This window comes from Elephas maximus, chromosome 8 (genome assembly GCF_024166365.1).
Source record: "Elephas maximus indicus isolate mEleMax1 chromosome 8, mEleMax1 primary haplotype, whole genome shotgun sequence".
In the NCBI taxonomy this organism is placed as follows: Eukaryota; Metazoa; Chordata; class Mammalia; order Proboscidea; family Elephantidae; genus Elephas; species Elephas maximus.
The window spans coordinates 19,734,182-19,757,337 of NC_064826.1; positions in this window are offsets into that span (position 1 = coordinate 19,734,182).

Here is a 23,156-nt window from a genome sequence, read left to right on the forward strand (position 1 = left end):
GCTCACTTAGCATCTACAGAGCGCCCAAAGCCGGGGATACAAAGAGGAAAGAGAAATGGCCCCTGTCCTAGAGCCCGGTGCATGCCATGAAGGGACGGGGAGCACAAGAACTGATGCTTTTTTCCTGGCACCATTTTGTGACAGGCTGGCCTCCTCCCCCAACGGGTAAGGCCCTCAAAGGCTGAGCCCAAGTCCTCTCCACCTTTGTATGGCGGAGCCCGCCACAGTGCCGGACACAAAGCAGGCCCCTAATAAATCCTGCATGAATAAGTACAAGAATTTGAGGGCACACAGGGGAGGAAGTAATTAAGGGGAGGGGGAAGGGTTGTCTTGAATGATGAATAGACATTTACCAGAGGGACAAAGAACATTCCAGCCAGAGGGGATGGCCTCTCAAAGTCCCGGAGCGCAGAACCCAGCGACCTTTGGGGAAAATGGCCAGTCCTTTGGACTGGAGTGCGGACGGGCAAAAAATTATGCTAGAAAAACCGATTACATCCTAAGGAGTTTGGAATTTGTCCTGAAGAAAACAAAAAGCCACAGATGGAGTTAAGCCCTTTATGGCCTTAATTGGTTACTTAACAAAATTTAAAATAGTCCCCTTACAAGTCAAGGATTACCTATTTTAACTAAGGGCCACCACTTTTAAGAACTGAATTACTTAAAATTTAAATCCGTATTTTCAACAGAGAACTGCCTGTTCTAACAACAGGATAATAACAGCCTTTGCATTGTGTATTTTTCAGATTTATTGTCAATGGAACCTATGAGTCCCACAGACAATTCCACGCTTTCAGCATTCAAAGTGAAGACAATTTTCTATTTAATGGACTGAGTGCCGCATAAACGGTCTTATTCTGAAGGCCGTGGACAGGTCTACTCACGTGGAAAAAGTGGGGAGACGGGGGGGTGGACAAGGGAACCTGGGGGCGGTGGAGGGACCAGGGATGGATCTTGAAGGCCAGTGGAATTTTCAGGCTGTCGCTCAAGAGGAACCCTCCTGGGCAGAATGACCAGGGATAACTTCCTTGGGGAAGGAGGAACTGGATCGGGGTGGGCCTGGAACCCAGAATTTGGTTCGGTAGAGAAAGCATTCCCGTCTGGAAGATGCTCCAGTGCAAAGCAAGGGCTTAGAAAACCACAGAGGAGACTGAGAAAAGACCAGCTTGGCTAAAAAGCTGGGAATTTGCTCTCAGAAGCCGAGGGAGAAAATGCTGGCAGTAATGCCCCAGGAGCCAAAGAGTTAATGAATCTTCTAATTGTGCCTGCAGACTTCCAGAAGGAGCTTCTTCCACAGGGGAGAAATCTGGTACAGCGGATGGGCCCCTTGGAGCACAGAGACAGCGCATAACCATCCATAAATTCCAGTTCTGTCCCTGGCTCTTTGTGGTGCCCCCTGAGGTCTTGGATTCACAGACACCCACTTTATCCACAGCCCAGGCAGCACGATTCCTCCACCCAGCAGCCTGTCACACATTCCTATCGCATTCCACTGCCAACACAGTTCCACGGGAGAAGTCCTCGGATTTGTACAAAAATGAGTGTGAGAATCTCTGCATTTATCATCTCACTGATACATATGAGATCAGCAGGGTTGGTACCGTGGGTCTAACGATCATACTTTTTCCTAACTCCAACTGGAGAGCCATAATATGACAAACACAAGGGTATCTATGGAGACAATAAGGCAGAATTGGGACTGCCACTTTCAAGAGCCATAATTATCAATTCAAATAAACTCGAAAAGTTCCAGATGGGAGAAACTTGGCTGAACAGCGGCACGTGTGAAAGAGACGTAGCATTTGAGTTGACAAACTCAGCGAGTTAATGTGCTATGGCTCCAAAAAAGCCAAAGCCATTGTACACTATAATTAGAGAAGTAACGAGAATTAGCTAACCCAACCCTATTCCACTAGTCAGACCTCACAGAAAGTATTTTATTCTGTTCTGCAAAGCAGCTACTAAGAGACACACAAACAAACAGGAATTTGTTCAGAGAAAACTAAACTGCACTGCAAATCATGTCAGGTGGTTGAAGGTACAAGAGCTCTCAACTTTTAGGCTCCTACTATGGGCATGAGGAGCCCTGGTGGCACTGTGGTAAAGCACTCGCCTGCTAACTGCAAGGTCAGCGGTTGAACCCACCAGCCACTCCACAGCAGAAAGACATGGCACTCTGCTTCCCTGAAGATTACAGCCTAGGAAGCCCTATGGGGCAGTTCTACTCCGTCACATGGGTTCACTGAGTCGAAACTGACTCAGTCGCAATGGGTTTTTACTATGAGCATAGCTCTTTACCTAACTTATCCCCCATCCTCACAATAGCCCAGCTAGATTAGTATGTTCATTCATATTTTGCAGAGAAAGATACAGCTGCTCGGAGCATGAAGTGCTGGTGTGTGAGGGACTAAGAGCTGGATGCATGGGCTCTGGCTCCAAAGGTAGCGTTCTTTCCACTACACTACACTGCCTCCCTGTCTGAAATAACTGGGCAGGCTTAGTGTGAAGAAAAGAAGCCTTGTGGAGGCAGTGGAGGAAGGAAATGTGTTAGCAGTCCTCAAATATTTGTGGAAGCAGTATTGGACATTTCATTCTGTATGTCTCCGATGAGTGCAAATTATAGAGAAACAGATGTCGATTCAACATAAAGAATTCTTCAACAGTCGGGGCTGTTTAGAGGCACCAGGCAACTCAGCTACCTTGGGCCAGTATAAGTTCCCTGTTTCTAAGGGCTGGATAACCCTGTGGCAGCATGCAAGCTCTAGATACATGGCTGAATGAATGATCTATGAAGTGTGGTCCCATGTGACAGAAACCAAGGCTCAGAGAGATCTCAGAGCTTGGCCAAGGTGATCCCGCTTCCTGAGGAACAAATCCACTAAGTCTCCCTCGGCAGCCTAGAGCTCTTTGCCCAACATGCTGAGGGCAAGATAAATGGAAGAAATTACAAATGTGATCATGCCAACCTCCCTCTCAACCATGTATAACCAATATATCCCAGAAATGACTGGCATCTTCCTCCCTCTTCAGGCCCTTTTAAATAAAAATTCCTTGGCTGAAAAGCTCAAAAGATGAATGGCAGACAAGAGAATCAAAAGAGCTGGCTCTTCCATTCACCAGATAGGATGAACCTAAATGACAATGGCTTCCATACAGTGATACTGGGCACCCTACAGTATCTTTACACACCCTGTGCATTCCCACACACATCCGATAATCCCATACCTGGTACCACGTGCCTAGAGTATCTTATCCATGCACCCAGATAAATGGTTTGCAGGATTCTGACTAATTAACAGTATCTTGCATTTTTATAATTACCGTTTCATGCATACCATCCTGTCTGAAGCTTACTAGAGTTCTCGAAGGAAACAGCTACTTTCTTTCAGATCTGCATCCCCCGCCCCCCAGAAATTTCCTAGTTGCCGGCGGAAGAAAAGGCTACAGCACACAACGCGCTCTTCCCCCCCCCCCCCCCACACCAACTTTCCATGTTACAGGATCCCCCCAGCCTGGATGAGTCACCCCACAAACAGGTGTTCCACTTTTTCTCGATTGCAATCCTCGCCTCACACCTTCTCCAGCTGTCCTCCCCACCCAGCGTGCCCTGGTCTTCTGCCCCTACTGCTACCGAGCTATCCCAGCGGTCACAGCGCCGGGGCGGGGGCAGGAATACAGCACCCGCTGGTGCCCCTGCTCGGACAGAACACCTCCACGCTCTGCACTGCGGTCGCACCCCTCGTCCCTGGCTGCCACCCCGCGCCCCTCGCCGTTCGTGCGCACAGGGGTGCACGCCAACTCACTAACCACCACGGCGGCAGGGCCACGGTGGGAAGGAGCGGCCTCCGGAGATATTGCATCCCAATGCCCTGGTAGAGCAGAAGGAACGAACAGTGATAAGGGAGGGGTAGGGGCTTCAGTGCTTCTGTCCCACCTCGGGGTTCCGGGAGATGGTGATCAAGTGCGGCACTGCGTCACCCACGTGGCCCTCGAGCGGGCGCGGCACACCTCGTGCGGCCACCGAGAGCCCCAGGCAGTACCACAGCCCCATCGTGTCCTCACACCCGCCTGGGCTGCCACCTCTCAAAGCTTTGTCAGCTGGTAGGTGTGGCCCACGCACAGGAGCCACCTGCCCCAAGTATGGCCGAACCCACTCTTAGGGTGGGCTGGGAGGGGGAGCGTGGGGGATCTACTCCTCCCTGCCGGTCTCCTCAGGTAAAACTTGGGCTACAAGACTCCATGTTTGGGGGAGCCAGTTGTGCATGTGCTTCCCGGGGCCAGAAGTTCTTGGTCTTAACCCGGTTACCAGAGGGGACCAGCCGAGCCACTGAACATCCAGCTCTGGGCCAGAGCGTTGCTGCCTCTGCGTGAGCCCTTTGCCTGGAGCCAGCGTGAGCTGCCGCCTTCTCCCTGGCAGGCGTCAGCGCCACCTATTGCAAAGGGCATGTAATGGACGGCTATGATCCTGCCTTTGAACATCATTTAAGGAACTGGATGGATGAGAATAAAATTTTAGAAGACCTAAGCACTTTTCCTTCATAAAAAAAAAAAAAAACACACACCCAAACCTGTTGCTGTCAGTCAATTCCGACTCATAACGACCCTGTAGGGCAAATTAGAACCGCCCCGTAGGGTTTCCAAGGAGTGCCTGGTGAATTTGAACTGCAGACCTTTTGGTTAGCAGCTATAACTCTTAACCTCTGTGCCACCAGGGTTTCCTCACCTGGACTAAAGAAAGCCAAACCCTCTGCCATCCAGTCGATTCCAACTCAGAGGGACCCTATAGGGCTGAGTGGAACTGCCCCATAGTGTTTCCAAGGAGCGCCTAGTGGATTTAAACTGTGAAACTTTTGGTTAGCAGCTGTAGCTCTTAACCACTACACCACCAGGGTTTCCTCACCTGGATGACCTCCTAATTGGGTTCCAGGCCTCCATCATTGTCACTTCCCAATCCATCATTCACATACCTGCCAAAGTGATCTTTCTGAAATGCAAATCGGATCACATCTCTTTTCTTCCTAAAACTCTTTAATGACACTCTGTTGCCAATGCTGAAGTCAAGCTCCTAGCTTGGTAGCAAAATACTTCAAACATGAGCCCTTGACATCCTCTACAATCTGCTCTCCTATCCCTTCACTCCACCTCTCCCACCCCCAAAGCCTCATGCCCCTATGGGAACATTGCTAATTATGGTTCCAAAACACTGTGCAGTTTCCTTTCCTCATGTCTTTACAGGTGTTCTTCCTCCCTGACAAATATGTCCTTCTCCACTTTGTCTATTAGGAGCCCTGGTTGCACAGTGGTTAGTCAGCTTGGCTGCTAACCGAAAGTCTGGCGGTTCAAACCCACCCGTTGCTCCTTGGAAACACTATGGGGCAGTTCTACTCTGTCCTATAGGGTCACTATGAGTCGGAATCAATTTGATGGCAGTGGGTTCAGTTTGGTTTCTTGCCACTTCGGCTACCTAAAATAAAATTCCTATTCATTCTTTGAAACTCAACTTAGTTGTCACCCTCTGATAAACCTTCCCTGAATCCCTCTCACAGAAACAGTCACTCCCTCCTCTGTGCTAACCCTGTCCCTTGTCCGTACTTCAACATCACTGTGTCGTGATGATGTTTTCAGAGCTGTCGTGCCCCTCCTACCACATTGCTCTGATCCTTGAAAACAGGGACAGCATGTCATTTCTGTGTCCCTTCTGCCAACCCTCATTTTATAATAATGATCGTAAAAGTGAAAAATAGCAAACATTTATGGAATACTATGTCCTGGACAGACACCACTGGCCCATAAAAAAATTAAAACGTTTGCTGTTATTTATTGCAGAGCTGGTAAGTTGTGGAGCTAGAACTCGAACCCATATCTGTCTGATCACTGGAAACCTTTCATTAGAAGGGTTTATAGAATTCAACCAGGACTGTGAGTCAGTTCGGTCCGGTTTGAACCCCTGCTGAGAATTTGAATTTTTAACAAATTCCCAGGAAGCTATACATAAGAATCACTTGAGGATCTTGTTAAGATGTCAATTTTAATTCAGTATGTCTGAGGTAGAAATGCAAATTCTCAGCAGGGGTTGTTCGAACTAGAACAGATTAGTTCAAAGCCTTGAATTAAAATATTTGAAAATTATGAGTCAATTTTTAAAACTATTACTGCTTGCTAAGTTTTTCTTTAAAGGAAAAATACATAGCTTTTCTACTCTGAACCAAAAAAAAAGCAATTACAACTCATAACGACCAATAGGACAGAGTAGAACTGCCCCATAGGGTTTCCAAGTAGCTGCTGGTAGATTTGAACTGCTGACCTTTTGGTTAGCAGCCATAGCTCTTATCCACTGTGGATGACAATTGAGTGTTCTAATTTAAACTAATATCCAGAGTTGATCTTCTTTTTGCAAAGAAGTCCAAATAAATACTCTTGAAGTCAGGCTTAATGAGAAAACAATCTTGTTGTTATTTTCTATAATCTGTTGTTATAGGGATGTTATGATTACATTTGCTAAGGAATTTACAAACTGTAAGCCAATAACGACTAAGTTTTTTTTCAAAACCCCTTCTGGGTAAGTGGGTGGGAAGAAAAATCTAAATTGAAAGAGTCACCATAGAATGTTCAAGACGTGGACAGAGATGGAGATACCAAGATATTATGAGGGTTGTGATGTAAGGTCTAAATGAGTCAACAAGTATAAAGCACTTAGAGATTGCCTATAATATAGGACTCACCGGTGTTGAGTCGATTCCGACTCATAGCAACCCTGTAGGACAGAGTAGAACTGCCTCATAAGGTTTCCAAGCAGCACCTGGTGGATTCGAACTGCCGACCTTTTGGTTAGCAGCTGTAGCTCTTAACAACTACGCCACCATATTTGCCATTACTGTTATTGTTATGTTGTTGATGACATTAAGATCTTCCAGTAGCCCTCAATCCAGTGGTAGAGCTACTCATATGAGCTGATAACAAGCAATGTGATAAAAGAAATATACAGCTGTGAACAAAGTTCTATAGCAGTTCCAAGGGGTGAAAGTCTGCCAGAGTACAGAGGGGCAGGGACTCAAGATGGCACCAAGAGACCACATGGCTGAGAAACTAGCAAGTAACTGTTGTTGTTGTTCTTAGGTACCGTTAAGTCAGTTCCGACTCATAGCAGCCCTATGTACAACAGAACAAAACCCTGCCCAGTACTGCATCATCCTCACAATCCTTGTTATGCTTGAGCCCATTGTTGCAGCCACTGTGTCAACCCATCTCATTGAGGGTCTTCCCCTCTTTTGCTGACCCTCTAATTTACCAAGCATGATATCCTTCTCCAGGCAATGATCCCTCCTGGTAACATGTCCAAAGTATGCCTGTAAGAAGCATTCTGTCTGTACTTACAAGACAGATTTGTTCATTCTTTTGTCAGTCCACGGTACATTCAATATTCTTTGCCAACACCATAACTCAAAGGCATCAATTCTTCTTCGGTCTTCCTTATTCCTTGTATAGCTTTCACGTGCATATGAGGCGATTGAAAACACCATGGCTTGGGTCAGGTGCACCTTTAGTCTGTAAAGTGACATCTTTGCTTTTTAACACTTTAAAGGGGTCTTTTGCTGCAGATTTTCCCAATGCAATGCGTCACTAGGATGCCTCAACTGTCCACCTAGAACCAGAGCAACACCATCTAACTTTTGGTCTACAGAAACATTTTATTTGTTGGCAAGTCTTTTATTACTGAAGGCTCTGTTTCTTAGAACCCATAATATTTACAATTTCTACACTGTTCTAAGCCTTGCTTTGCCTCTGGCACAGAGATGGAGCTGTGGCCAAAGGGGAAAAGAATAAGGCCTCTACTACAATGACATGAGAATATGGAAGAGGAGGGAGACATGACTGGAACTGATGATGGTGTGGCCCAGTTCTCAAAGGAAGTTGCTTTCCTTCCTATCCCTACCAGGACGTCTACCTGGGGTAATCAGACTCCAGAAGGCCAAAGCACATTCACCATCCCCCAGGCTCCACTCCCTCTCCCAGCAGAGAAGAAGCTGTTGAGCACAGACTTGGTGATGTATGCACTGAGCAAGAGGAAAGGGGTAGGCGGAGGAGGCCGAGGTCCAACTTGGCTGCCCGGCCGGAGAAGGCCCACCTCTTTCCTCCAAACCCTTGCCAGGTGTCTAGCACACTAACCCAGTGTTTCCCAAGCCAAACAACATGGAAGGCTGCTTAAAAGTCTACATTCTTTACCACAGACCATTAACTTTATGTAGGCAAAATGTATTTATGTTTCTCCAGTTCTTCAATAAACAGAGTAAAGAAACTTTCCGTGGATAGTTCACTCTGGGCCAGTAAAATAAGGGCAGCTATTCTGATGGAATAACTCGCAAGACACATAAAGAAAAACGAAGTTGAAAATTAAACAGAGGGACACTGTTGGTAGGCATTAAATAGATACAACTTTTTGGAAGGCAGTATGGCAAGAGCTCTTAAAATTGACCCAGCAATTCCACTCTGTCAAATTTATCCTACATGTATACTCCTAGATACGTGTCCAAGGATGAACAACACCGCATTATTTGAGAAAACTCAAAAAACAAGAAACCTGAAAACAACCTAAATGTCCCTCTATAGAGTACTAGTTATGAGGTAGTCTAACATGTAAAACTTTCCAATGTTATACGCAAAAAAATGAGGCTTAGAACAGTCAGCATGTTATAATCCTACTTGTGTAATAAGATTATCAGATATCTAAATATCTATGTTTACGATATTGACATACATATTTTAGAAATGACTAGAAAGACTCACATGTGACAAATTTGCAACTCAGGGACAAATTTGGTCTGCAGGGACATTTGTTTATTTGGCTTCTTTGTTTTAAATTTACATTTCAATGCCTTTGGCAGGGGCTTCCATACATTCCCCCATGACTCCCTATTATCTGACATCCTTTGCCTCCTTCAGTTATTATGGGCCCTTCTCCAACCTGCAAGTGGGAATGGGGTGGGGGTGCAGCTGGAGGGGTGCTCTTTGTTTTTACTTCCCATTCCTATACTAGGAGAAAATATTACTTTTCTGACTTAAGGGAGGCTGGGGTAGGAACTGGGCTCTTTCTAGGTCAGAGAGAAGGAAGACTGGAGAAAAATAAGGGTCCTAAAAGAAGAGGCACCAGTTTGGTCCAGATAAGGAGCAACAAGAGCAGACTTGTCAGTGACAGCAAGCATGCATTGTGAAACCCACATTGGACCTGCTTTTTAAATCCTTGATAGGCTACCACAGTTCAAAAAATACCCAGTTAAGCATTGTGCTCTTTCAAGATCTACCTATATGGGATCAAAGTGACCACAGCAACCAGAAAGATAGGAACTGTAGGGGGCAGGGAGTGTATGTTAATGGGAGAGGAACAACTAAGAAAAGGAAGGAGAGAATGGTTACACAACGCCAAGAATATAATCAATGTCACTGAATTGCACATGTAGAAACTGTTCAACTGGTATATGTTATGCTGTGTATATTCTCAACAACAACAAAATAAAAAAAAGAATACCCGGGCTCCCTGTTCCTTTTTTCCTCACCAGGAAAAATTGCAGCCTGTGGTTTATCCCATGGGCCACTGGGCAGAGCTCTGTTTTACTCTGTGGGAATCCAGCTCTGTTCGTAGTTCTCCCAGAGAGTCTCATTCTCCCGTGCCTGCGAGTTAATTCTGTTTCCTCACTGTGGCAATTCCAGCTGTACAGGAAGCAGAATTCATCAGCACCAAAGGCACCAAAAAAAGAAAAACCTGTTGCTGTTGAGTTGATTCCAACTCATAGTGACCTTATAGGACAGAGCAGAACTGTCCCATAGGATTTCCAAGAAGTGGCTGCCGATTGGAACTGCTGACCTTTTGGTTTGCAGACATAGCTCTTAACCACCGCACCACCAGGGCCCGATCAGTAAAGGTACCGAAACCCAAACCAAATCTGTTGCCATCGAGTTGACTTTGACTCATAGCAAACCTATCAGACAGACTAGAACTGCCGCATAGGATTTCCAAGAAGCACCAGGTGGATTTGAACTGCCAACCTTTTGGTTAGCAGCCATAGCTCTTAACCGCTACTCCATCAGGATTTTCGCCAAAGGTACAGTGGAAATCAAATCCAACGTCTAGACCCAAGGTCTACTAGATAGTCCTGTCCCGGCCCTTGTTGTCCACCATGTAGGATCAGAGGTTTCAACAGTTAACTTGGAAATGTTAGAAATCTGACCATCTGCAAACAAGAGTAAAGATTTACCTTAAAATCTGAACAAGCAACACTTCCAAAGGAAACATTCTCTTGTTTTTTGGCAGCAGCTAAAAGACAGGCTGGTATGAAAGTCCTGGATTCCCTAGTGCACTGTTTCAGCTACTGGAAATTCTTCCGTTGAATGAAATGATTTATTTGAAAAGGCTTCATTGAATTTAGGCTGGTATTTCAGAGACTTTCAGTTATGTGGTTGGAACAGTGAGGAATGTAACATGGTACTAAATTGAGGAGACTTGGCCATGAGTAAAGTCAGATCCATGATTTACTCATCTTCTTGGCTGATTCATTTCTCAAGAAAAGGGGTGAGGGGGCAAACAGTTTCCTTACCCTCGATTCAACTATCTCTGTCCCACAGCGTTATGCCTGTCGGAGATGTTAAAGTCTTTCCACAAAAATCCATTGAGTTTGCACAAGCATCCATGGTCATTTCAGTTGGAGGCCACCGGCTCTAACGAGCTTATAGTCTAGTGGACGAGACAGAGGCATACATAGCTAAATACTTGATGGAGGGTGATGCATACCACAGTCAAATAACAGATGCTGTGGGAATTTTCATAGCGACCCTAAAGGACAGGGTCAAACTACCTCATAGGGTGTCTAATGCTGTAAATCTTTATGGAAGCAGACTGCCACATCTTTCTCCCACGGGGCAGCTGGTAGGTTGGAACCACCAACCTTCTGGTTAGCAGCCGAGCGCTTTAACCACTGCACCACCAAGGCTCCTACAGGGTTGCTGTGAGTCGGAATTGACTCAATGGCAGTGGATTTGGTTCTTGGTTTGGAGGGAATTATCAGACCAAAAATAAGTGAGGGAAGTCTTCGTGACCTACTAGAGAGCTCAGGGAAAGAGTGCCTAGAGAAAGAGGCATTTGTGTGGATGAGTAGAATTTTGTCATGTCAAGAAGGTCTGAAAGAACGTTCAAAGTTAAAGGAAGAGTAGAAGCAAAGAATGGAAGTGAGAACATGAATGGCATGCCCAGAGGAAAGTATAGCCCATGAGACTGAAAAACAGGTCGTAGAGAGCCATGTTTTTAAAATTAGACTTCGTTCCACAGGTGATAGGAAATTGAAGATTTTTGAACAAGGGAGTGTTATGACCAGATCTGTGTTTTAGAAGAATAAAGTTTAATCCCATTAGAGGGTTCCCTACCCTCCTCTCTGCCCTCCACTCCAGGGAACAGGCTGCTGCCTCTCTTTGACCACACAGCATTGTGCTAACACTTCAATTCCACCTATCGGTATTCTAATTCTCTACGGTAGAGAGGTGATAGCGTTTCATCTTGACTCTAATCCATGTCCACAGCTAAGATTCAGAAGTTCCTACTCATTTTTATCAAACTGGAGAGTAAGCCTGCCAGGAGTCCATAGGCAACAGGAGTCCAAAAAACTTCCGGAGCAGAATTCATCCTAAGAGAGAGGAGTTCATCAGACAAGCCTGGCAAGTAATGAGTCCTTAGCCTGCAAAGGACAGAGGCAATTCTATAATCAGCCTAGTGTCAGGCACTTAGGTTTCTTGCTGTGAACTCATCTCTAAAATCCATGAGAGAGCGGGCTTTGGTTAAAAAAAGAAAAAGAAAAAGGAAGTAACCATTTTTATTGAAACTCTAAGGACCATTAAAAAGATACTGGTACACACTGACTGCTCAGGCAGAGATCACAAAAGAGGGTCCTGGACAGAGTGGGAGAAAAAATGCAGAACGAGATTCAAACTCACCAAAAAAAAATCAGGCTTGCTGGTCTGACAGAAACTGGAGAAACCCTGAGAGTACGACTGCCAGACCCCGTTTTAACTCAGTACTGAAGTCACTCCTGAGGTTCACCCTTCAGCTAAAGATTAGACAGGTCTGTATGGTTGCTAAACAAAAGGTCGGCAGTTCAAATTCACCAGCCACTCCTTGGAATCCTATGGGGTAGTTCTACTTTGTCCTATAGGGCCACTATGAGTTGGAATCGACTTGAGGGCAAAAGGTTTTTTGTCTTTGTTTTTAAACAGGCCCAGTAATAACACACGTGAGGAACGTGCTTCGTAGTTCAATCATCTATATGACACTAATGGGGCACCAGCCCAAAAACAAATACAAGAAGCCAGGAAGGGACAGGAAAACAGGACGAATGGAAACAGAAAATCTGGGGTAGACAAGGGAGAGTGTTGACACATCCTGGGGTTGGCAACCAATGTCACAAAACAATCTGTGTATTAGCTATTTAATAAGAAACTAATTTGCTCTGTAAATGTTCACATAAAGTACAATAAAAATAAATAATTTTAAAAAAGATATACAGAAGTATATGAGCATAAGGGTGAATCAAGTTACAAAACAATTATTGTGTGGTTTTGTTTTTGTTTTAACAATGATACAGGAATGTCTACTTCTGGTCCTTATGGGCTAACAGGGACTGGGTCTACCTCCCCACTTTAAACAACTATAAAACCAAGTAAAATATTATATAGAACAATGGTTTTCAGACATTGGAAAACAGGACCGGGAAAGATGAGAATGACTGCTAATGGCTACACAGTTTTTTTTGCAGATGGTGAAAATGTTGTAGAATTGATAGTGATGATGGCTGAACAATTCTGTGAATTAAACTAAAAGCCATTGATTTTTATATTTTAAATAGGGTGAATTACTTGGTACGTCAATTATATCACAACAAAACTTATTAAAAAATAAAAAGGAAAAATATATATCAAGAAAACATTAATTTAAAAAGCTAAAATGCCTATATTAGTATGAGAAAAAAAACAGATTTCAGACCAAGGAATATTACCATGAAGAAAGAATGAAAAAAAGATTAATTCATCAAAAAATAATAACAATCCTGTCTATGCATAGAGCTTCAAAATAACTGAAGCAAAAACTGTTGGAGCTTAAAGGAGAAATACACAAATCCATAATTGTAATTTGAGGTTTTAACACTCCTTTCTCGATAATTTAAAAAGAAGTAGACAGAAAATCAGAATATGGAACATTTGAACAACACTATAAATCAACTTGAACTAATTGTGATTGACAGAAAACTATACACAATAAAAGTAAAACACACTTTTTCAACTGCACGTGGAATAGTCACCAAGATAGGTCATATTCTGAACCAAAAAACCAGTCTCAATAAATATAAAATGGTCGTTGTAGGCAGCCATCCAATGCACAATTAGTCTCTATTTGCCTGGAGCAAGAGGAAGAAGGACAGTCAGGAATAAGAGGTGGATATGGAATACAGTTTTGCCTAACATCTGAGGGGGATTGGTTCCAGGACCCCCGTTGGGATACCAAAATCCACTGGTGCTCAAGTCCCTCATATAAAATAGCGTAGTATTTGTATATAAACTGTGCACATCCTCCCGTATACTTTAAATCATCTCTAGATTACTTATAATATCTAATACAATGTAAATGCTATGTAAAGAGTTGTTATATAGGACTGTATTGTTGAGGGAATAACGACAAGACCTGAGGCAAACAAATGCTCAAACAATGAGTGCTGGAGAGAGACTGAGGGTCTGTGAAATAGCGGGAGGCTACAGCAGGGGATGCCTACACATCATTTCGCCTGTGTGGAGGCTACAGCAGGGGATGCCTACACATCATTTCGCCTGTGTGGAGGCTACAGCAGGGGATGCCTACGCACCATTTCGCCTGTGTGGATTCAGTAGAGAACTTAGCATGCGACAAATTCAAGTTTTGCTTTTTGAAACTTCTTTCCTCCCCGATATTTTTGATTCAAGGTTGGTTGAATCTGTGGATGTGGAACCAATGGATCCGGAGGGCTGACCGTATGTGGCTAATTGACTCTGTGAACAACTGCCTCCTTTGCCATGTGACCAGAAGAACCGGATGGTGCTCAGCTACCATTATTGAACATTTTGGTCAAAGATTCTACAGAAGAATCCTAATTAAAAGAGGAAAAATGTAGAATAAAACTTTAAATTCTCATGGAACTCAGACTTTCTGGAGCCACAGAAGCTGGATAAACCCCTGAAACTATTTTCCTGAGATAATCTTGAAACTTTACAGTATTCCCTGAAGTCTTTTTAGAATCAAACCACAGTTTAGCTTAACTAGTAAAGAATGTCTGCCTTGAGCACTCTGCTCTTTTAAGAACTATCTATTTTTTATAAGGGATGAACTGAAAACAGCAACTTGAAAGATTAGGTAGGAAACCTATGGGGCAACGAGTTTATGTTAATGGGGGAGGAACTCAGCAAACAGGAGTGAAAATGTTTGCACAATTTGAAGGATATAAGCAAAGTCACTGAATTGTACATGTAGAAATGGTTGAATTGGTGTATATTTTGCTGTGTATATTCTCAACAACAACAAAATAAAACATTTGAAACAATTGAACTCATGATATATGTTCTTTGACCACAATGAAATTAAATTATAAATCAATAACATATATATATATATATATGAAATCTCCAATGTCTGGGTATTAAGCAACACATTTCTAAATAATCCATGGGACAAATTATAAATCACAAGAGACATTACTAAATATTTTGAACTGGATGTAAATGAAAACACAGCATATCAAAATTTGTGAGATGCAGCTGAAGCTGTGCTAAGGGGGAAGTTTATAGCAACAAATAACTGTATTCAACAAGAAGAAATGTCTCAAAAAGATAATCTTCCACATTAAGAAACTAAAAAGATAAGTAGAAGGAAGAAAATAATAAGGGGCACAATTGATGCAATAAAAAAAAAAAGAAAAACAATAGAGAAGATCAATGAAAATAAAAGATATTTCTTTGAAAAGATCAATAAAATTGATAAGTCTCCAGGTAGACTAATTAGGAAAAAGGAAGAGAAGACAAAAAGTGCCAATATTGTGTCTGGGGTCTTAAAAGCTAGCAAGAGGCTATCTAAAATTCATCAGTTGGTCTCAATCCACCTGGACCAAAGGAGAATGAAGAACACCAAAGACACAAGGAAATATGAGCCCAAGAAAAAGAAAGGGCCACATAAACCAGAGACTCCGTCAGCCTGAGACCAGGGAAAAAAAAAAAATTTTTTTTTTTTTACCTGGCTACCACCAATGACTGCCCTGACAGGGAACACAACAGAGAATCTCTGATAGAGCAGGAGAAAGGTGGAATACAGACCTCAAGTTCTCATTAAAAGACCAGACTTAAAAGTCTGACTGAGACTGGAGGGACCCCAAAGGTCATGGCCCCTGGACTCTCTAGTAACCCCAAACTAAAACCATTCCCGAAGCCAACTCTTCAGACATAGACTAGACTGACTATAAGACATAAAATGATACTGGTGAAGAGTATGCTTCTTAGCTCAAATGGACACATGAGACTACGTGGACAGCTCCTGTCCAGAGGCAAGATGAGAAGGCAGAAGGGGACGGGAGCTGGTTGAATGGGCAGGGGAAATACAGGGTGAATAGAAGGAGTGTGCTGTCATATTGTAGGGAGAGCAGCTGGGGTCACGTAACAATGTGTGTATAAGTTTTTGTTTGAGAAACTGACTTGAATTGTAAACTTTCACTTACAGCACAATGAAAAAAAAAATCCAATATCGGTAACAAAAGGGGAGAGGACGCTGCAAATCCGCAGATGTTAAAACAGGGCTTTGAACTGATTTGTTCTGGTTTTAACCCCTGTTGAGAATTTGCATTTCTAACAAGTTCCCAGGCCATGTTAATGCTGCTGGTTAGGGACCAATTCTGAGAACCACCAGTAAAGCAGTGGCTCTCAAAATTTATCATACATAAGAATTACCTGGAGATCTTGTTAAAACATAGATTCTGATTCAGTATATCTCTGGCAGAAATGCAAATTCACATCTGGGGTTCAAGCCAGATTGAACCGCCTGAAGCCCTGTATTAAAAAGATAAAAGGGAATATTATGGAAAACTCCATGCCAATAAATCCAACAATGTCATTGAAATAGAAAAATTTCTGGAAGAACACAAACTACCAAAATTCACTCAAGAAGAATAGATAAACTGAATAGCACTGTACCTATCAAATAAATTGGATTCATAATTTAAAACCTTCCCACAAAGAAAACTAACAGCCTAGGTAACTTCACTGGTGAATACTTCCAAACACTGCAAGAAATAATGCTATTTTTACACTAAGTCATCTAGAAAATAGAAGAGGAGAGGACACTTTTCAACTCATAAGACCAGCATTTCTCAGATGCAAAAACCAGACAACTACCAGAAAGGCATTCCATACCACTATCTTCACGAACGTAGATCCAGAACTCAATAAGATTTTTGACAAAATGGATGACATATCATGACTAAAAGTGATTTATCCCAGGAACGTAAAATTGTTTTTACCTTAAAAAAAAAAAAAAAAAAAACCCTAGTCAATATAATTCACCGCATCTAACAGACTGAAAAAGAAAATCCGTATGATCTAATAAAGAAAAAGCCTTTGACAAAAGTCAAACCCAATTCTTTTTTTATTTTAATTTTATTTTGTTATTTTTGTTGAGAATATACACAGCAAAACATAACACCACTTCAACCATTTCTACATATACAATTCAGTGACACGGATTACATTCTTCGAGTTGTGCAACCATTCTCACCCCGTTTTTCTGAGTTGTTCCTCCCCCATTCACAGAAACTCACTGCCCCTTAAGTTTCCGCTCTCATCTTTTGAGTTGCTGTTGTCCCTTTGATCCCAGATAGATAGTTCTTAACAGAGCACAATGCTCAAGGCAGACATTCTTTACTAGTTAAGCTAAACTATTGTTTAGTTCTAAGAAGACTTCAGAGAATATTTTTGTCAAACCTCATTCCTGATTTAAAAAAAAACTCTCAGCAAACTAGAATTGAAAAGAATTTCCTTGACCCCACAAAGGACACTTATGGAAAAACCTACAGCTAATCTCCCCTGAAGTCTTCTGAAAACCAAACAATAACTCAACTGCCTTGAGTATTGTGTTCTTTCAAATCCATCCATCTGGGATCAAATTGACAAGAGCAACTCTAAGGGTAAATAGGAAACTTAGGGGGTAGTGAGTATTTGTTAATTGGGGAGGAAAAACTCAGAAAAGGAGGGTGAGAATGGTTGCACAACTCGAATGTAATCAATGTCACTGAACTGTACAAGTCGAAACTGTTGAATTGGTGTATGTTTTGCTATGTATATTCTCAACAACAACAGTAACAATTAAAAAAAAAAACAAAACCTGCAGCTAACATCATTCTTGATGCCCAACACCCCCCGCAATATAAAGAGTAAGGCAAGAATGTCTGCCGTTCACACTTCATTTCAGCAGTGTGACAGGCTTTAAGGGCCAGGGGGATAATCAAAAAAGATAAAGGAAAGGCATGAAGATTGGAAAGGAAGAAGTCAAACTGTCTCTCTTTACATACAACAAAATTGTCTATGTTGGGAACCCTAAAGAAGCTACAAAAAAGCTACCGGAACTAATACACGAGTTTACTAAGGTCGTAGAATACAAGGTTAACATACAAAAAACAATTGTATGTTATGCGCTAGAAATGAACAAATGCATTTTTTTTAAAAAAAACACCGTTGATAATAACATCCAAAAATACGAAATGCTTAGGGGTAAGTTAAATAAAATACCACGAGACCTATACACTGAAAACATTACTAAAAAAAAAAAAGGTAAGGAAGATCTAAATAAATGGAGAATTACAGGATTTGCTATTATTAATGAATTTTCCCCAAATTTATGTATAGATTAACACAATCACAACAAAAACCCCAACAAGCTTTTTTTTTGTAGTAAATGTCAAGTGATTTTAAAGTTTATGCAGAAATTCAAAAGACTTAGAACAGCCAAAACAATTCTGAAAATGGAAAGAAAATTTAAAGAACTTCCACAATCTTATTTCGAGATCTACTACTGTATTTTCACACAAATAACGCGCACCTTCTACATTTGTTTGTTAACCACACACTTCCCCTCCCTGAGGTATTTTTTGTAAACATGCTATGGTAATTTTTTTTTACAGCAACACGTAAAAAAAAAAAAAAAAGAAAATCTGGCATAGGTGCTTATAAAAATACCTCACGGGGTAGGGGAGGGCATGGCTGGCAAACAAACACAGATGTGGGGCAACTGAAATTCTCATACAAGGCTGGTGAGAGAACAGGTTCTTATAAACTGTTTGGCTGTTTGTTATAAAGTGAAACATGTTTATCACAGGACTCAATAATTCTGATCCAAGAGAAATGAACATGAATGTCCGTATCAGTTTTATTCATAACAGCCAAATCTAGAATGAATCCAAATGTTGATCAACTGGGGAATGGATAAATTATGGAATTATCAGTTCAACTGAATGCTACTCAGTAATAAAAAGAAACAAACTACGGATGCATGCAACAGTGTGGATGGTTCTTCAAAGCATTATGCTAAGTGAAAGAAGCCAGACACAAAAGACTACAAACTGTGTGATCCCATTAATGTGAAATTCCAAACCGCATGCGATTCTAGCATCTATAGATAGAAAGCAGATCAATGGTGGCCAGGGCCAGGAGTGTGGGCAGGGAATTAATTGCAAAGATGCCACAGGGAACATTCTGGGGTTGTAGAAATATTCTATACCACAACTGCGGTGGTGATGGAAACAACTATATACAATGTACACTTAAATTTAGTAAATTTTATTGCATGTACATTATACCTCAATAAAGCTGATTTTTAAAAAGTTATAAAAAATAATAGATTCAGTACAGGTTTACAAAACATCTGGAAGAATGCACATTAAACTCTTAATAATGGGGAAGAGATCATAAAACACTTTCTATTATGTGTGTGTGTGTGTATTTTTTTTTTACAAAGAGACTTCTCTATTATTAGCTAATAGCATAAACCCAACTTAGATTTATTGAAGAAAAGGAGGAAGAGACAAAATGGAAATGTGTGGCTAATCGTCTCCTTGGACAACTGCCTTCTAAGCCATGAGACCAGAAGAACTGGATGGTGCCTGGCTACTATTGCTAAACATTTTGATCAAAGATTCTATAGAAGAATCCTTTTCAAAAAGGGGCAATAGTAGAACAGAATTTAAAATTTTCACGAATCCAGATTTTCTGGAGCAATGGAAGCTAGATGAAAGCCCTAAACTATTACCCTAAGATAATCTTTAAACCTTAAATGAAAAATATCACCTGAAGCCTTCTTAAAACCAAACAGTTTAACTTAACTAGTAAAGAAAGTGAGCTTTCAACAGTGTGTTCTTTTAAGATCTTATTGACAATAGCAACTCAAAAGATTAAATAGGAACCTTAGGGGACAGTGAGTTTATGTTAATCGGGGAGGAACAACTCAGAAAAGGAGGATAAGAATGGTTGCACAACCTGAAGAATGCAATCAATGTCACTGAACTGTGCATGTAGAAACTTGAATTGGTATATGTTTTTGCTGTGTATATTCTCAACAACAAGAAAAATAAAATAACATTTTAAAAAAGAAAAGGAAGAATTTATTCATTCATGTGCCTGAATAGTCTGGGGGTGGCTTCAGACATCTGAATACAGGTGCTCCAGTGAATTTTGGGGAATAAGATTGTCCCCATCTCTTGGCTCTTCTTTCCTCTGTGTTGGCTTTGCTCTCAGGCTGCTGCTCTCCCTGAGATGACAAAGCAGCCTAGAGGAAAAGACAGCCTAGTTGAAGTCCTGGTCTACTTGGGACACACACCCATCTCTGGCACTGTGTCTCTGATGGCCAGGCCTGGATCACAGCACCACCCAAGGAGCTGAGGAGGGCAGGGCAGTCAGGGTGGTATCCACACCACACTGAAGAGCATTTCCCAAAAAGAGAAAATAAAAAAGCAATTCTGCTATCAGAGTACAGGCAGCTTGGCAGGCAAAAGCAGCAGATGGCTGCTATAATGTCCTACAATGTAATCAAAAAAAGTTATTTTGTGTTTATTCTTTAGAATAACTGACTGCAAGGAAGTAGCCTTAAAACCAGTTGTCCAGTCAATTCTGACTTGTGGCAACCCACATGTGTCAGCGTAGAACTGTGCTCCACAGGGTTTTCAATGGCTGACTTTTCAGAAGTAGATCACGGGGCCTTTCTTTCCAGATGCCTCTGTGTGAACTTGAACCACCAACCTTTTGTTTAGCAGACGAGGGCAGGAACAATTTGAGCCACTCAGGGACATCCGCAATACCCTTTAGTGCTCTTCTAATGCAGCAGAACTGAAAGGAGAGAGAGGCATTCCTTGACCCGAATTCTCTGAGATGGGTGGGAGAAGAGCTGAGGAAAATGCCATCCAACACCCAACAGAAGGTATTTTCTAGAATGAGGTAGAGGCCAGGCGGGGCTTTGAGAGGACTGGTGTAGCCACTTGAGGGAAGTGGCATAGGAAGTTGACTCGGAATGAATAAAGGATTTCTGCACCAAGCTGAGGGTGAGTCAGATGACATGTATGGGTGCAGGAATGGCTGGAACACTGGTGGGTCATCCCACATGTTGCCTGCACTCAGAGCTCCAGGGTATCAAGCGATAGTGACTGAAGTGTCCAGGCGGTATTGCTTGATGGTGAATAATTTTAAATACTTTTATATAAATGTAAATAGGTACATATTATGAAGTAGAATGCAAAAATTGCATGACTTTTATTTTTTAAAGTAAGATAATAATTTCTTGCCTGCAATCACCCCTTCACGCTGGCTCTCCATTCTCCCCTTCATGCCAATTCAGCCTCCTCTGCCATTAGAAAAATGTTGGTGGAAAACTTTTGAGAGGTACCTCTTTAAGAGATGAGGGCTGGGGATAAGGGATGTTCTCGGGGTTTTCACAATGTCCAGATCCCTTTGCCAGAAGAGGAAACTAGGCAAGGATTCAGAATGCGAAGGTCTGGGATTTTGAGGACGGGACTAACATCTGGCGGGGTTGGCAGACCTGAGGTAGGGGCTGAGACTTAAGGGTTGCTCATGCAAACCCTAGGTGCAGCTGGATTCCTGGGCAACATCTCATGTGGAAGTATGGGATCCTGCCCTGGCTCGGGGTCTGATTTGCGTCTCTTGGGAGGAAGAATCTGAGTTCTTGGAGAGGCAGATTCATTCCTGGGGTCAGGGGGAGTTCATCTCAAAACAAGGAGCTCTAGTCAGCTGGCTTTTAGCTTTAAAATTAATTGGTGGAGGAGAGAGATGGATCCCAAGGTTTGGAGTTCATAGGTCTAGTAAAATATAGATCAACAAGGGTCATTAAAAAAAAAAAGAGACAATGAACACCAAACAAGTAAAAAGAACAAAATAGGGATGATTGCCCTTACCTAGAAAACAAAAAACCCCAAACCTGTCCCATCAAAGTCGATTCCTGCTCATGGCGACCCCCTGGGCCACCATGATGAGATGGAACCCTGGCTTATATTTTCCTTTTTCATCACCAGCCATAAAAATCGTTTTCACAGACCACATTGTTCCGAGGAACAGAATAGACTGAAAAAGAAGATAGGTCAGTCTTCTGGGACAACAGGAAAATGACCCCAGGAGGACATTATTAAAAGTCAAAGGGTCCCAAAACTACTACTTAAGTAGTTCTGGTTTAATCTTTAAACACTAAACCAAAAATATCCCCCGAAGTCTTAAAACTAAACCATAGTTTAGCTTAACTAAGTCTGCCTTGGACATTGTGCTCTTTCAAGCCCTATCTATATGGGATCAAATTGATGACAGCAACTCGAAGGCAGATAGGAACCTTAGGGGGCAGTGAATTTATGTTAACGGAGGAGGAACAACTCAGAAAAGCAGGGTGAGAATGGTTGCACAACTCAAAGAATGTAATCAAGTTCACCAAATTAATTGTACGTGTAGAAATTGTTGAAATGTTGTATGTTCTGCTGTACATATTCTCAACAACAAAAAGAAAATAAATTATTAAAAAAAAAAAAAGTCAAGGGGAAAGACCAGCTGGTGACCAGCAGCAGAACATTGGCAGCCTGACCACAAGAAGTCCAGGGACACTGCTGTGTCCGTCTCCCCTGATTGGGGGCCCTCGGGAAACTTTTAATCAGTAAGTCTTGATTATCATGGTGATTTTAGAGGTCAGGGAACAAAGAAGGTTGGAGGGGAATGGGAGCATTAAATTGCAATATAGCTTCTTGGGCTAAGGTGGAGGAAAACAAATTAAATCATTATAGACCTGAAGGCTGAAAGAAGAAGCGGGGGGTGGCGGGGGGGAACAAAAAAGAAAAGAAAAAAAGACAATCAGCCTGCACCTGGAGCGTTAGGTTCTGGAAATCCAATTTGCACATTGAGTGGAGGGGCCTTAGTGGAGGGGGCAGGGGCTGAGGCCTCGCTAGCAAGCAGAGGCCTGTTGCCCTGGAAACAGTCTTAGCTTGGAAATGGCAAATAGAAAAATAGCAGGGGCTTAGGGTAGAAAGGAGAGAAGAGAGAGAGAGAAAAAAAGGCACCACTTAGGATGGTTGAAATCTTAGAAACCAGACTAGACATACAGGAAAGAAATGTACTTAAAGGGACACAGAGATTTAACTGCTGTGAAAAAATGAAGATAAAAGGAACAGATTTTAGTGGTTCCCACATCAGAATGAGTGACCACCTGGCAGGAGATACTCGTGAGATTTAACAGAGGCAGAGAGGGAAATTGGCAGGAAGCAGAAGCTGGGGTACCCTTACCTCTGCACCAGGGAGTACTACGGAACTCTGCCCTTGGAAAGGCACAGAGAGAAATAATAATAAAAATAAATGGAGGGCACCCCCTCCTTGGTGGCCATAATAACAACCTGAGGTAATAGATTTGAGAGAGGGAAGTCCAGGGCTATTAGCCAAAATCTGCAGATATAAATTGGCCAGCTTGAAGATAAGGCAGGGATGGAGGCAGAAATGACGTGGGAAACCTTGGCCAAGAGGTTTCTGGGTTCGGACTTGGTAAGAGTTGATCTGGACACTCCCCGAAAAGTGGCTGAGGG